Source organism: Dendrobates tinctorius, unplaced genomic scaffold (assembly GCF_039654945.1).
Source record: "Dendrobates tinctorius isolate UK_male_01 unplaced genomic scaffold, ASM3965494v1 ptg000006l, whole genome shotgun sequence".
Lineage (NCBI taxonomy): Eukaryota > Metazoa > Chordata > Amphibia > Anura > Dendrobatidae > Dendrobates > Dendrobates tinctorius.
The window spans coordinates 14,614,864-14,631,898 of record NW_027361674.1 but is presented as its reverse complement, the minus strand read 5'-3'; the positions used below and the strand labels follow the sequence as shown (position 1 = coordinate 14,631,898).

Here is a 17,035-nt window from a genome sequence, read left to right as displayed (position 1 = left end):
CCCGAGATCTCGTTCCCCCTTGATGATTGATGTATGTCCGTCATGACTTAGGTGTGGCGGCCCCGAAGCAAGGGAAGGAAATGTTTCACGGCTTTTTCGACTGCCCATAGTTCTTTTACATTTGAACCCTGAACCTTTTCTAGCGAGGACCAGGTCCCCTGTATTGAGTGGGATCTCAGGTGTGCTCCTCATCCTGTGGCACTCGCGTCGGTTGTAATGATGTCCTCGACTGGTTTTTGCCACGGAACACCGGCTGTTAGATTCTTTTCTACAGTCCACCAGAGCAGGGAATCTCTTACAGCCACGGAGAGACATAGTTTGCCCTCTAAATGCCCTTTTAATTGTTTCTGTGCTGACAGAACTTCCCACTGTATTTGTCTTAAGTGGTACTGCGCCCAAGCTACCGCGGATATGCATGATGTCAACGAGCCTAAAAGGGACATTGCGTTCCTCAGTGTCATAGCTGGCTTTTGTATCGCTGTGCGAGCTAGGCCCCTTATCTTGGTCACTTTGTTCTCTGGCAGGAGGCAGCGTTGTCTCTCGGAGTCCAATATTAACCCCAGGAAGGATTGTTCTTTTACTGGTGTTAATCTTGACTTGGGGATGTTTACTATCCATCCTAGCCCTACTAAAGTTGATATCACTTCCTTCACTTGGTGTGTGCAGTGGGTCTCTGACCTTCCTATTACAAGAAAGTCGTCTAGGTATGGGACGATCACTATGTCCCGGGAACGAAGAAAAGACATTACTTCGGCCATCACTTTGGTGAACACTCTGGGGGATGTAGACAAGCCAAACGGAAGGGCTGCGTATTGGTAGTGTTTCACCTGTCCTTGGACATAGAGCGCTACTCTCAAGTATTTTTGATACTCCCGAGGAATTGGGATGTGATAGTAGGCATCTTTTTAGTCTATCACTGCCATGAGGCAGTGCTGGAACAAGATCTTTGTGGCCATATTGATTGACTCCATTTTGAAGGAGCAACAGTCTACCCACTGATTGAGTCTCCTCAGGTTGACTATGGTTCTCCAAGAGCCGTCTGGTTTTTGTATTAAGAAGAGGGGGGAGTAGAACCCCCTTCCTTCTTCTTGCACTGGGACTTCCTGTAGGACTTGCTTTTGAACTAGACCCAAGACTTCCGTCCCAGGGCTAGCTGTTGCTCTTGGGCTCTCCTTCGGGGTGTCATTATAAAGGTATGCCTGGGTGGACGGATGAATTCTATTTTTAAACCATTCTTGATTATGTTTAGGACCCATGTACTGGGGGAGATATTTGCCCAGGCGGAAAGGAAGAGAGAAAGCCTTCCCCCTACCTGCTGTCATTGGGGAGATTTTTTGGAGGAAGTGGAGGGCCCTTTGAACATATAGCCCGATCCTCACCTTTCTTTAAAGTCCCAGTTTTTCCTATCTCCCGGGGAACAACCCCTGTTAAATCTCCTCCTCCGAAAGGGCTGCTTTTTAGGTTCTCCTGGAAATCGGGGAAAGCCTTTCTTCCTATCCCCCGCATGTTCCAAAATTTCTTCTAGTTTTTTTCCGAAGAGGAATTGGCCATCACATGGAATGGAACATAATCTATGTTTTGATGGCAAATCTTTAAGCCAGAGGGCTCGTCTTGCCGCATTTGACATGCTTGCTGCTCTAGCTGTCAGTCTTGCGGAATCTGCAGAGGAATCCGCTAGGAAAGCCGTTGCTCCGTGTACCAGTGTCAGATTAGACAGAATTTCGTCCCTAGGAACTCTATCCTTGATCTGGTCCTCTATTTGTTGTAGCCAGACCATGAGGGCACGAGCGGTACAAGTACCAGCTATCGCTGGTTTTAATCCACCTGCCGAAGCTTCCCAGATATGCTTTAGGAAACCGTCTGCTTTTTTATCAAGCGGGTCTTTCAGCATGCCAGAGTCCTCTAATGGTAGAGATACCTTTTTTGAGGATTTGGCTACGGCCCCATCAATTTTTGGGACTTTTTCCCAGGTTTCTGAATCCTTTTGCTCAAACGGGTGCCTCCTTTTTGATGTAGAAGGTAAGCCCCCCGACCTCTCAGGTTTTTTCCATTCCCTGTCAATTAGGGCTCTTATCTTATCATTTACAGGGAAGGTATGTTTTTTCCTTTCCTCTAGTCCTCCAAACATCACATCCTCCAATGATTTAGGAGTTTTTCCTCCTTAAGGCCCATTGTAGCCCTGATAGCTTTGAATAGCTTTTCCATGTCCTCTGTTGGGAAACACGGACGGCCGCCTGTATCGCTGTCCGAGGAGGATTCTGAGGACTGAGTAGAGGAAGAGGAGTTGGAGGGGGATAAGGATCTTTCCCGCCCCTTCTGCCCAGGCAAGGCCTCTGAATCAGACTCCCTTCTACGGCTTCTTTTACCCTTCTTTTTAAGGGCTGCCTTTAGGGAACCTTTCACCACCTCTTGTATTATAGCCTTAAGGCTAGTCACCAAATCAGAGGTTTCCTCCTGTATAGGTCTGTTTATACAGTCAGCATAGGTCTGTTTATACTGTCAGCGCAGAGATCTTTCTGCCACTGATCTGCCAGCGGGTGTTTGCATAGGGTGCATTGTCTATTCTTGGTTTTGCTGCTAGCCTTCCTCGACCCCTAGTGATCAAACAGAGAAAATGTAACCCTGTTACCATAAGGGTGACATTCACGTAGATCACTCACCACCGCTGTCAATCAGGGGTACCGATCTTTGAGGCTCCTCAGATGCACTCGTGACATTTCTTCTGGACTTCTCAGAGTCATGCCGGTCGCGTCTATGACTGCCGCTCCCACCACTTGAGCGGCTGCTCCTGGTATGCTGGCGGCTCGGCCGGGCATCTGGCGAGAGCTCTTGCTGCTGCTGCTGACGCAGCTGCTCATCTTACCCCACTTCCATTTTTATGCCATGGGCATGAGTGCGTCTTCTGTGGTCATCCCCCTTATGTAAGGGGGATCCACTGCACTCTCCGCCTCCTCCGGTTACCCCTACAGCCCCCCCCTGCCATGCCGCCGGGATCTTCTTTTGCTGGCCGGTGTTTTTTCCTATGGGCGCCGCCATCTTGGATTCCGGTGCCGCCTCCCGACGTCACGTGGGCATGCCCCTTCCCAGTGTGCCCTGCGCGCGACGTCAAAGGGGCGCGACCCGGAAGCGGCCACTCCTCCTCGATGTGGCAGGGGGGAGAGGGCGGCGCGGCAGCCACGGCAGAGCCCCAGGACCCCAGCCATGCTGCTTCTGCGCCCGCTCGGACGCTGAGCCCCCGGGGGACCCGCGGACGGCGCTTCCCCCTCCCGACGCACAGCACCCAGGACCCTGCCTGTTCTTCCACGCCGGCACGAGAGAGGGGCAGGTACGTGTTTCTTCAGTACACGGGTCCCTGTCAGGACAGGAAACCCAACTGAAGCGAGGGAGAGGTACCGCCCCTTTTATCTTCAGTAGGGTTCTGTCCTGACTGGGTGGATCCCCTCTCTCATGTGTGCCATCATGGGAGACGGGAAAAGCAGGACTTAGTCCCAGAAGTGTTGGCTCGCCGCTGACTAATGCTGCATGCTATAGCTGAACCTGGGGCGGCAGCAGCAACCAGACGCATAGCATTAGCTTGAGCAAGATGCCAGGACTGACGTCTCTGCTGAGCAGGAACCTCTGCGGCTGAAGAAGAACGGGAGACTGCAGAGGACATGGCTTGAGATTCTACCTGTGCAGTGGTGGGAACTTGATGCCTAACACCTGCTTTCACATACATGACAATTAGAGTTGAGCGGATGAATGTCGCTCAATGCCGACTTTTATTTCCCATTGACTTGCATTGGGGTCGGGTTTCGGACGAAACTCCGACTTTTTTTGCCCTAGTCGGACCAGTTTCATCTGAAACAAATTTTGTTTCATGAAACCCAATCCAACCAAAGTCGCTCAACTCTAATGACAATCATTCTTTACTTATTGTTTCTCCCCTATTTCCTTATAGATTGTAAGTTTGCGAGCAGCAGGGACCTCACTCCTCCTGTAACCATTGAACGGTGTGTTACTTTTCGGTAATGTCTTTATGGTCTGTTTAATTGTAAAGTGCTGAGGAATATGTTGGTGCTATAGAAATAAAGTCATTATTATTATTATAGTAACATAGTAACATAGTAATTAAGGTTGAAGGAAGACTTTAAGTCCATCTAGTTCAACCCATATCCTATCCTAACTTGCCCTAACATGTTGATCCAGAGGAAGGCAAAAAAACCCCATGTGGCAAACAGTAAGCTTCACATTGGGGAAAAAAATTCCTTCCCGACTCCACATACGGCAATCAGACTAGCTCCCTGGATCAACGCAATATTAAGGAGACTAGTGTATATAACCTGTAATATTATACTTTTCAAGAAAGGCATCCAGTCCCTTCTTAAATTTTAGTAGTGAATCACTCATTACAACATCATATGGCAGAGAGTTCCATAGTCTCACTGCTCTTACAGTAAAGAATCCGCGTCTGTGAGTATGCTTAAACCTTCTTTCCTCCAGACGTAGAGGATGCCCCCTTGTCCCCGTCACAGGTCTAAGAGTAAAAAGATCATTAGAAAGGTCTTTGTATTGTCCCCACATATATTTATACATTGTAATAAGATCACCCCTAAGCCTTCGATTCTCCAAACTAAATAACCCCAAGTGTAATAACCTGTCTTGGTATTGCAGATCCCCTAGTTCCCTAATAACCTTGGTCGCTCTTCTCTGCACCCGCTCCAGTTCAGCTATGTCTTTCTTATACACCGGAGACCAGAACTGTACACAGTATTCTAAGTGTGGTCGCACTAGTGACTTATATAGAGGTAAAATTATGTTCTCCTCATGAGCATCTATGCCTCTTTTAATGCATCCCATTATTTTATTTGCCTTTGCAGCAGCTGCTTGACTCTGGCCACTAAATGTGAGTTTGTCGTCCACCCATACACCCAGGTATTTTTCAGTGACTGTTTTGCCCAGTGTTTTACAATTAAGCACATAATTATACAACTTGTTCGTTCTATCCAAGTGCATGACCTTACATTTATCCCCATTAAAGCTCATTTGCCATTTATCAGCCCAAGCTTCTAGTTTACATAAATCCTCCTGTAATATAAAATTGTCCTCCTCTGTATTAATTACCCTGCAGAGTTTAGTGTCATCTGCAAATATTGAAATTCTACTCTCTATGCCCCCTACAAGGTCATTAATAAATATGTTAAAAAGAAGCGGGCCCAAAACTGACCCCTGTGGTACCCCACTGCTAACCGTGACCCAGTCCGAGTGTGCTCCATTAATAACCACCCTTTGCTTCCTATCCCTGAGCCAGCTCTTAACCCACCTACACATATTTTCCCCTATCCCCATTGTTCTCATTTTATGTATCAACCTTTTGTGTGGCACCGTATCAAAAGCTTTTGAAAAGTCCATGTACACCACGTCCACTGCATTCCCTTGGTCCAGTCTGGAACTTACCTCTTCATAAAAGCTTATCAGATTAGTCTGACAGGAACGGTCTCTTGTAAACCCATGTTGATATTGGGTCATAAGGTTATTCTTCTCCAGATACTCCAGTATAGTATCTCTTAGAAAACCCTCCAGGATTTTACCCACAGTTGAGGTTAAACTGACAGGCCTATAATTTCCAAGTTCAGTTTTTGTCCCCTTTTTGAATATTGGCACCACATTTGCTATACGCCAGTCCTGTGGTACAGACCCTGTTATTATGGAATCTTTAAAGATTAAAAATAGTGGTCTATCTATGACTGTGCTTAATTCCTGCAGTACTCGGGGGTGTATCCCATCCGGGCCCGGGGATTTGTCAATTTTAGTGATTTGTAGACGCCGCCGTACTTCCTGCTGGGTTAAGCAGGTGACATTTAATGGAGAATTTTTATCCCTGATCATGTTATCCGTCATGGGATTTTCTTGTGTAAATACTGTTGAAAAAAAGTCATTTAGCATATTGGCTTTTTCCTCATCCTCATCCACCATTTCACCCAGACTATTTTTAAGGGGACCAACACTATCATTTTTTAGCTTCTTACTATTTATGTAGTTAAAGAATATTTTGGGATTATTTTTACTTTCTCTGGCAATGAGTCTCTCTGTCTCAATCTTTGCTGTCTTTATTTGCTTTTTACAGAATTTATTTAATCTTCTGTATTTATTTAATGCCTCATCACTACCTACTTGCTTTAATTCTCTAAATGCTTTATTTTTATCTCTTATTGCGCCCCTTACAGCTCTATTTAGCCATAGTGGTTTCCTCCTATTTCTCGCATGTTTATTCCCATACGGTATATATTGTGCACAGGTCCTATTCAGGATGCTAATAAACGTCTCCCATTTTCTTTGTGTATTTTTATGTCTCAGGATATCGTCCCAGTTAATTGCACCAAGATCATCTCTCATCCGTTGGAAATTTGCCTTCCTGAAGTTTAGTGTCCTTGTAACCCCTCTACTACACATCTTATTAAAGAATACATGAAAACTTATTAATTTGTGATCACTATTACCCAAGTGACCCTCAACCCTTACATTTGATATGCGGTCTGGCCTGTTGGTTAATATTAGGTCTAGCAGTGCCCCCCCTCTTGTTGGGTCCTGAACCAGTTGTGAAAGGTAACGGTCTCTCATAGTAGTCAAAAACCTATTACCTTTGCTGGAACTGCAGGTTTCGGTTCCCCAATGTATTTCGGGGTAGTTGAAGTCCCCCATAATAATGACTTCTCCTTGAGTCGCTGCTTCATCTATTTGCTTTATGAGGATATTCTCTGTAGCTTCCATTATTTTTGGAGATTTATAACAAACCCCTATCAGTAATTTATTATTTTTCCCCCCTCCCCTTATATCTACCCACAGGGACTCTACATTTTCATTAGATTCATATATATTATCACGAAGGATGGGTTTTAAGGATGATTTTACATATAAACACACGCCTCCCCCTCGCTTATTTGTACGGTCATTTCTGAACAGACTATAGCCCTGTAAATTAACAGCCCAGTCATGGCTCTCATCCAGCCATGTCTCAGATATCCCCACCATGTCATAATTATGTTCCAACAACATTAACTCCAATTCCTCCATTTTGTTGGCGAGACTTCTGGCATTAGTATACATGCACTTTATGTATCTCTCTGTACCTCTATTCTTTCTTAAATTATTAACTGTTCTAACCCCACCCCCCATGCCACCCCCACCCCCAATGTCATTATTTGTGCCCAGGTCTCTATCTGCACTGTCTTCCCCTCCTATAAAAGGAATACCCTCCCCCCCAGTCCCTAGTTTAAACACTCCTCCAACCTTCTAGCCATTTTCTCCCCCAGCACAGCTGCACCCTCCCCATTGAGGTGCAGCCCGTCCCTAGCGTAGAACCTGTAGCCAACTGAGAAGTCGGCCCAGTTCTGCAGGAACCCAAACCCCTCCTTCCTACACCAATTCCTGAGCCACTTATTAACCTCCCTAATCTCCCGTTGCCTCTCTGGCGTGGCACGTGGTACAGGAAGTATTTCCGAAAATACCACCTTGGAGGTCCTTGCTTTAAGCTTACAGCCTAATTCCCTGAAATCTTTAAGGACCTTCCACCTACCTCTAACTTTATCATTTGTGCCAATGTGCACCATGACCACTGGATCCTCTCCAGCCCCTCCCAGTAATCTGTCAACCCGATCAGTGATGTGTCGGACTCGAGTGCCAGGTAGGCAACACACCGTTCGACGATCCCTGTCTTTGTGACAGATTGCCCTATCTGTTCCCCTAATAATTGAGTCTCCCACTACCAGAACCTGTCTGGCCTGCCCTGCTCTCCTATTTCCCCCCTTACTGGAGCAGACACTCCTCCGGCTTTCAGAGGACATGCCTTGCTGCAGCAGTGCTACTGCTGCACTAACACTCCCTTCATCTGCCAACTTAGCAAACTTATTGGGGTGTGCCAGATCAGGACTAGCCTCCCTGGTGCTCTTCCCTCTACCCCGCCTTCTAACTGTCACCCAGCTAGCTGCTTCATTGTCCTGCAGCTCCAACCTAGCATCCCCCCCCTCATCTATCCCATTGAGCGTCTGCTCAGTGAGCAGAAGACTCCTTTCCATATTGTCTATGGATCTCAGTGTTGCCAGCTGCACATTTAGATCCGGTATCTGGGCTTCCAAATGCACAACGTGCTCACATCTCGCACAGCAGTATGCACCCTCGACCGGCTGTTCAAGGATTTCATACATACGGCAAGACGTGCACTGGATGGCATTGGCAATAGTGGAGCACATCCTAATGGGGATTGCACCAGACAATGAGATAAGCAAAAATAAATTAAAAAAAAAAAAAAAAAGTATTAATATAACAGCAATTCAGTAAGACCTCCCTTGGAAACTCCCTGAATCTAAAGTCACTGAATTTCAAGTCACACACTTACCACAGTTCGCACTTACGCTCAGGTCACACTCAGCTCGTTCACACTCGCTCAGGAAGAAGATTTAAAAGAGTTTTTTTTTGTTTTGTTTTTTTTCACCCTTTTACCAGCACACCACCTTGCTGCTCAATGCACTTCCAAAAGGGAATTATAGTTTGGTGCCTGCCATATCTCTAGAAATCAGGTTGAACTCAACCTCTACAAGCAAATTGGCACAAATGGCATATATGCTGGCACACCAGTGCTACATTTCCAGAACATAACTTTGCATAAGTTGTGTGCTCATTTGTAGGAAAGTTCAAGTTCACCTTTATTGCCTTGCAGCAGATGCCAAGATATTGCAGTGCCCATCAGCACATTATAACAGCTTGTCCTGGTATTATTTTGAGAATGTGCAGAGTGACTTGTATTCTGCTGCGGGTGCCCTCAGGCCAACAGTCCGGGATTGGAAACTCTCTGCAACCTTGCTGATTATTATGTGTAAGAGAAGTACTTCTGATTAGTAAGATATTATGAATGTAATTCTTATATTTAGGTCTCCCCTTTCCTGTGCTAGGGCAAGGGTCAAGAACCAGAGATTCTATACGTTTGCACCTTTGTCTAGCCAGCATCAAACCACTCATGGCTTAGATCAGGGGTGGGTAATTAATTTTCCCGAGGGGCCACATGAGAATCTGTGACTGTTGTGGTGGGCTGAACTAACAGGCTGAAATTAATTCTGCTTAATATTAACATAATAATTATAATTATTTTGTATTAATTATTAATTGTATTACTTAGTATTGAGCAGAATGAAGTATGCTAACATCCCCCTATATACCATTTGAGTCTGCACACAGCCCCTTCTACATACCATAAGAGCCCCCACACAGCTTCCTCATATAGAGCATGAGGCCCACATAGCTTCCCCATTTACAGCATGAGGCCCACATAGCCTCCCCATATACCGCATGAGCCCTACATAGCCACCCCATATACAGCATGAGCCCCACATAGCCTCTCGATATACAGCATGAGCCCCACATAGCCTCCCCATATACAACATGAGCCCTACCTAGCCACCCCATATACAGCATGAGCCCCACATAGCCTTGCCATATACAGCATGAGCCCCACATAGCCACCCCATATACAGCATGAGCCCCACACAACCTTCCCATATGCAGTATGAGCCCCACATAGCCACCCCATATACAGCATGAGCCCCACATAGCCACCCCATATACAGCATGAGCCCCACATAGCGTTGCCATATACAGCATGAGCCCCACATAGCCTCCCCATAAACAGCATGAGCCCCACATAGCCTCCCCATATACAGCATGAGCCCCACATAGCCTCTCGATATACAGCATGAGCCCCACATAGCCTCCCCATATACAACATGAGCCCTACCTAGCCACCCCATATACAGCATGAGCCCCACATAGCCTCCCCATATACAACATGAGCCCTACCTAGCCACCCCATATACAGCATGAGCCCCACATAGCCTTGCCATATACAGCATGAGCCCCACATAGCCTTGCCATATACAGCATGAGCCCCACATAGCCTCCCCATATACAGCATGAGCCCCACATAGCCTCCCCATATACAGCATGAGCCCCACATAGCCTCTCGATATACAGCATGAGCCCCACATAGCCACCACATATACAGCATGAGCCCCACATAGCCACCACATATACAGCATGAGCTCCACACAACCTTCCCATATGCAGTATGAGCCCCACATAGCCACCCCATATACAGCATGAGCCCCACATAGCCACCCCATATACAGCATGAGCCCCACATAGCGTTGCCATATACAGCATGAGCCCCACATAGCCTCCCCATAAACAGCATGAGCCCCACATAGCCTCCCCATATACAGCATGAGCCCCACATAGCCTCTCGATATACAGCATGAGCCCCACATAGCCTCCCCATATACAACATGAGCCCTACCTAGCCACCCCATATACAGCATGAGCCCCACATAGCCTCCCCATATACAACATGAGCCCTACCTAGCCACCCCATATACAGCATGAGCCCCACATAGCCTTGCCATATACAGCATGAGCCCCACATAGCCTTGCCATATACAGCATGAGCCCCACATAGCCTCCCCATATACAGCATGAGCCCCACATAGCCTCCCCATATACAGCATGAGCCCCACATAGCCTCTCGATATACAGCATGAGCCCCACATAGCCTTGCCATAAACAGCATGAGCCCCACATAGCCACCACATATACAGCATGAGCCCCACACAACCTTCCCATATGCAGTAAGAGCCCCACATAGCCACCCCATATACAGCATGAGCCCCACATAGCCACCCCATATACAGCATGAGCCCCACATAGCGTTGCCATATACAGCATGAGCCCCACATAGCCTCCCCATATACAGCATGAGCCCCACATAGCCTCTCGATATACAGCATGAGCCCTACATAGCCTCCCCATATACAACATGAGCCCCACATAGCCTCTCGATATACAGCATGAGCCCCACATAGCCTCCCCATATACAACATGAGCCCTACCTAGCCACCCCATATACAGCATGAGCCCCACATAGCCTTGCCATATACAGCATGAGCCCCACATAGCCTTGCCATATACAGCATGAGCCCCACATAGCCTCTCCATATACAGCATGAGCCCCACATAGCCTCCCCATATACAGCATGAGCCCCACACAGCCTCTCAATATACAGCATGAGCCCCACATAGCCTTTCCATATACAGCATGAGCCCCACATAGCCACCACATATACAGCATGAGCCCCACACAACCTTCCCATATGCAGTATGAGCCCCACATAGCCTCCCCATAAACAGCATGAGCCCCACATAGCCTCCCCATATACAGCATGAGCCCCACATAGCCTCTCGATATACAGCATGAGCCCCACATAGCCTCCCCATATACAACATGAGCCCTACCTAGCCACCCCATATACAGCATGAGCCCCACATAGCCTCCCCATATACAACATGAGCCCTACCTAGCCACCCCATATACAGCATGAGCCCCACATAGCCTTGCCATATACAGCATGAGCCCCACATAGCCTTGCCATATACAGCATGAGCCCCACATAGCCTCCCCATATACAGCATGAGCCCCACATAGCCTCCCCATATACAGCATGAGCCCCACATAGCCTCTCGATATACAGCATGAGCCCCACATAGCCACCACATATACAGCATGAGCCCCACATAGCCACCACATATACAGCATGAGCCCCACACAACCTTTCCATATGCAGTATGAGCCCCACATAGCCACCCCATATACAGCATGAGCCCCACATAGCCACCCCATATACAGCATGAGCCCCACATAGCGTTGCCATATACAGCATGAGCCCCACATAGCCTCCCCATAAACAGCATGAGCCCCACATAGCCTCCCCATATACAGCATGAGCCCCACATAGCCTCTCGATATACAGCATGAGCCCCACATAGCCTCCCCATATACAACATGAGCCCTACCTAGCCACCCCATATACAGCATGAGCCCCACATAGCCTCCCCATATACAACATGAGCCCTACCTAGCCACCCCATATACAGCATGAGCCCCACATAGCCTTGCCATATACAGCATGAGCCCCACATAGCCTTGCCATATACAGCATGAGCCCCACATAGCCTCCCCATATACAGCATGAGCCCCACATAGCCTCCCCATATACAGCATGAGCCCCACATAGCCTCTCGATATACAGCATGAGCCCCACATAGCCTTGCCATAAACAGCATGAGCCCCACATAGCCACCACATATACAGCATGAGCCCCACACAACCTTCCCATATGCAGTAAGAGCCCCACATAGCCACCCCATATACAGCATGAGCCCCACATAGCCACCCCATATACAGCATGAGCCCCACATAGCGTTGCCATATACAGCATGAGCCCCACATAGCCTCCCCATATACAGCATGAGCCCCACATAGCCTCTCGATATACAGCATGAGCCCTACATAGCCTCCCCATATACAACATGAGCCCCACATAGCCTCTCGATATACAGCATGAGCCCCACATAGCCTCCCCATATACAACATGAGCCCTATCTAGCCACCCCATATACAGCATGAGCCCCACATAGCCTTGCCATATACAGCATGAGCCCCACATAGCCTTGCCATATACAGCATGAGCCCCACATAGCCTCTCCATATACAGCATGAGCCCCACATAGCCTCCCCATATACAGCATGAGCCCCACACAGCCTCTCAATATACAGCATGAGCCCCACATAGCCTTGCCATATACAGCATGAGCCCCACATAGCCACCACATATACAGCATGAGCCCCACACAACCTTCCCATATGCAGTATGAGCCCCACATAGCCACCCCATATACAGCATGAGCCCCACATAGCCACCCCATATACAGCATGAGCCCCACATAGCATTGCCATATACAGCATGAGCCCCACATAGCCTCCCCATAAACAGCATGAGCCCCACATCGCATCCAAATATACAGAAAATGCCACCCCATAGCCTCTACGTGTCCAGCATGAGCCCCCCCATACCTTCCTCATGTCCAGCCAAACATCCCATACACATGAAAAAAAACACCACTGTGACGACTCCTGGAGTGGACCCTCTGGGTCATGGCACCAAGTCTCCCAGGGCGAGCTGACCTAGTGAGGACCACCCCCTATACAGGGAGTGTCAGGGGAAAGCCCAAGGGGGTCAGGTACCACGACTGCTGGCACCAGGTGGCCGGCTCACAGGAGACACGAGTAAGTGTGTCTGCAGGAACATGCAAAGCGTGGACACAGGGGCATGCAGGGTACAGGACGATCTAAACCTACAAAGCTGTCACCATGGCCAATTGGGACAGAACCCCTAAGCCAGTATATATAAACCAAAGGAAAAAGAGAAGTATAACCTTGATGTAAGAGGTCCAAATAGGATCACTACTATTTAAATTACCATAATAATAAAAATAAGGAAAAGAAAGAAAAATAGGAGTCTCTTTAGAAAAAATAAATTTTATTGCAACAATAATCTTAAAAGACAGGGTATTCAGAGAGTAATTCAGCCAAACATATAAGTACTAAATATGATGGTAGAAAAGTACTTAAGAAACACGCATTCCCCAATGATGCTGCATGGATGTTAAATAAACGGCTAAGGTCTATATAAATTCTATGGTTGGCAGACCCAGAAATAGCAAAAACAGAATGATAAAGTGCAAATGCAGTGTATCAAAAAAGTGAAGTTATAATGAAGCTGGTCTGCACATTACCTTGAGTCATGATTGCCAATGCAGAAGGATTGGGGAGATGCACGAGAGCCCCGACGCGCGTTTCACCGCACCCGGCTTCGTCCGGCGGGTACAAGACGAGTACACAGGAGTGCGCTAGATACAGGGTAGTGCAAGGTGGATACATGAGGGCACGTATGGCGTGCACAGACTAGCACGCCCGGAAGTGAGCAAAGCAGGGCGCGTGCAAAGAAGCACGCCTGAGTACAGAGTTAGATCGAGCGTTTGCAGATGAGCACGCCTGAGTGCAGGGCTAGGCAAGGGGCATGACAGAACACAGTGCAGGAACAGGGCACGTGCCAGGAGACACAACAGCGCATAAGGCAGGTTACAGGGACAGGGCATGTGCCAGGAGGCACCACGGAGCACAAGGCAGGGTACAGGGAAAGAGCGTGTGCCAGGAGGCACAACGGGGCACAAAGCAGAGTACAGGGACAGAGTGTATGTCAGGAGGCACAACGGAGCACAAGGCAGAGTACAGGGACAGGGCATGTGCCAGGAGGAACAGTGGAGCACAAGGAAGAGTACAGGGACAGAGCATGTGCCAAGAGGCACAACAGAGCACAAGGCAGAGGACCCGAATACAGCGCACAGCCAGGCAAGGACAAGGCAGACCCAGCCAGGAAGCACAACAATAATCAGTCACCTCCCATAGGAAGAGGTGGCCTGATTAGCACATGAGCACTAGGACTTCTGGGTCAGGTCCTCCAATACCATAGAGAGGACATGACCGGAGGCATAGCAGAGAAGAGCGCGTGTGCACACTAAGAACCTTGTGCAGACATGGAACTAAGTACGAGAAGTACGTGTGTGCACCCGACGGGACCCCTGGAGCGGCCGCGGCACCGGAAGAGGTGCCGTCGAGCCCGAGGTCCCGTCCCCAGGTGAGAGCGACGTGACAGGCGGCGTGACAACCACATACTCACCCCCGACAGTCTGCTCATGTCTCCGATGCACTGACTCTCCGCAGTGCACAACTGACATGATGAAATTACATCATCTTGTCAGCTGTTTCACACTCTGGTGGAAAAAGGGGCCAGCAGCCCCTCCTTCACCAATGTATTACCACAGATGCAAACAGCATAATTTTTTCAGTATATTATTTTGTACTCTATATCTGTATTAGGAAAAAAAAATAAACATTGCATTGTAGTAGAGTTTTTTTTTTTTTAAAATAATCTAGTCATACCAAGGTGAAATAATTTCTCTTCATGCAACCTGGCCCAGCCCTGACCTTGTGTAGCCATATTTTTCTACCTCAATATGAGCTTTGCATTAAGGACCATATAAATAAACCGGCACCAAGAATATCAGTCTTGAAGAATACCTAGAATTAGACCAAAGATATTATCTACAGAGTTGTCTAAGGGCCCTGTTACACATAGCGACTCACCAGCGATCCCGACAGCAATATGAACTTGTCAGGATCGCTGGTGTGTTGCTACATGATCGCTGGTGAGCTGCCAAACAAGCAGATCTCAGCAGTGATCAGGACAGCGACACGCGGGTAACAAGCGAGGCACGCCGCTTAGTTACCCGCAGTGTTCGTTAAGATACCAGCGCGCTGGTGCAGGGAGCTGGTAACCAAGGTAAACATCGGGTTTCTAAGCGCCGTGGCTCCCTGCACCAGCGCCCTGGTATCTAACTTACACATCTGGTTTCTAAGCGCCGCGCGGCGCTTAGAAACCTGATGTTTACCTTGGTTACCAGCTCCAGCTCGCTGATCGCTGGTCTCCCGCCTGCTACACGCAGCGATGCGTGCTGGCCAGCGGGAGACCAATGATCAAAAAAATGTCCAGGCCATTCGAGCAAGATCAGCGATACCTGGCAGGGGGCCGGTCGCTGATAAGTGTCACACACAGCGATCTAGCTGGTGAGATCGCAGTTGCGTCACAAAACTTGTGACTCAGCAGCGATCTCGCTAGCGAGATCGCTGTGAGTGACTGGGGCTTAAGGCTCACAGAGCGATTTGAGAGCTGCATGTCTACGCTTCACTATCTGAACAAATTCATTCGTAATTAATAGTTATTTACGCCAAATAAATACCTTCAGAATTTCAGATTCTACAAAATGTCAAGTTTTTGAGGATCAATTTGCACAAATCCAACAAAAAGTAAAGGTTAAAAAGTAATAAAATATTATGCCTCCCCATCAATCATAGGCTCTCCCCTCACCTGTTCTGCCACCACAGTTTCGAGTTTTGCTCCCTCTGGTCTTTGGATCAGTCTCTAGACTCTTCTGGCTCATGGGATCATGTGTTGCACAATGCACGCCAGTAACATCAAAGGAGTGCTTCGCGCTAAATGTGGCCATTTGAAGACTACTCAACACCTGAACATCGGAAGACCAGAGTGAGTGAGTGGACGACCAGATCAGGAGCTATGGTGCCAAGATAGGGAATATAATATTTTATTAACTTTGTAACATTTTCCCAGCACCAGCACTAGACGTATTATGCGTTAGAGTGTGGGAAAACATCAGATGATAAAAAAACATGTTTCTGTAGCACTTTCCATTAAGATTGAATATTATTCAGATCAAATCCAATCTGCAGGCCAATTTGAGCAAATCTGCCTTAAACAAATTTTGAGATAGTTGCTTGGCTTATCTCTAAATTTAACAGTAGCCAGAAACAGTTTAGAGTAGGTTATTTAAATATTTAAAGGAACACTAAGCACAGAAATTGCACAAAGATAAAAATATTGCTGCTCGTCCTCCTTTTTTTAAAATCATATTTTGTCTTCTAATACAATTAAATCTGAACTATATATAACAAAGCTCAGTCATGTCTTTTTACACTGTCCTGTGTCTGGTTGTGAGACAATTGTCTGCAGCAGAATCCTCCCCTCCCTGCTCTATTTACAGCAGACTGAAAGATTGCAAAGCCATGCCCCCATGACCTAGAGGGTGGGGGTTCAGACGCTCACCAGCTGAATATGAAACTGGTCAGCAGGAGGTTTAATATTTGATTTTCATCTTAAATGTCGATTTATTTTAATAATATAACAGTTTTTATAATATGGTTTAATAAAAAATTCCATATGCTTATTTCTCTAATCTAAAGGCCTAATTTTTACATTTGTTTTTACCTATTTCTATTTTGATGATGCTTTATTTAAGAATCCCTGGTACATGCTGGGATACTCAAATGAAGCATCATCAGGGGGAGATGCTGCTGTCACTGCCACAGCCTCTGTCCCCACCCTGAAATGAAGCATTATCATTAAGGACTCATTTCAGCAGCTGGACTAGCCCCTGCTCTACTGAGCATGCATCGGTTGTCAATTGTGATGTATGTTCAGCTTGGCTCCCATCTTATTGTACAATATTCTTCTCAGTGCACAGTGACAGTGTGCTCACT

At 47.4% G+C, this 17,035-nt stretch overlaps 1 protein-coding gene across 1 annotated transcript in view; it reads right to left on the bottom strand.

The window, feature by feature from the left end:
• Positions 1–17,035, bottom strand: part of KCNH5 (potassium voltage-gated channel subfamily H member 5) — a 554,666-nt gene that overhangs the window by 155,949 nt on the left and 381,682 nt on the right. The gene's annotated exons all lie outside the window — the stretch shown is intronic.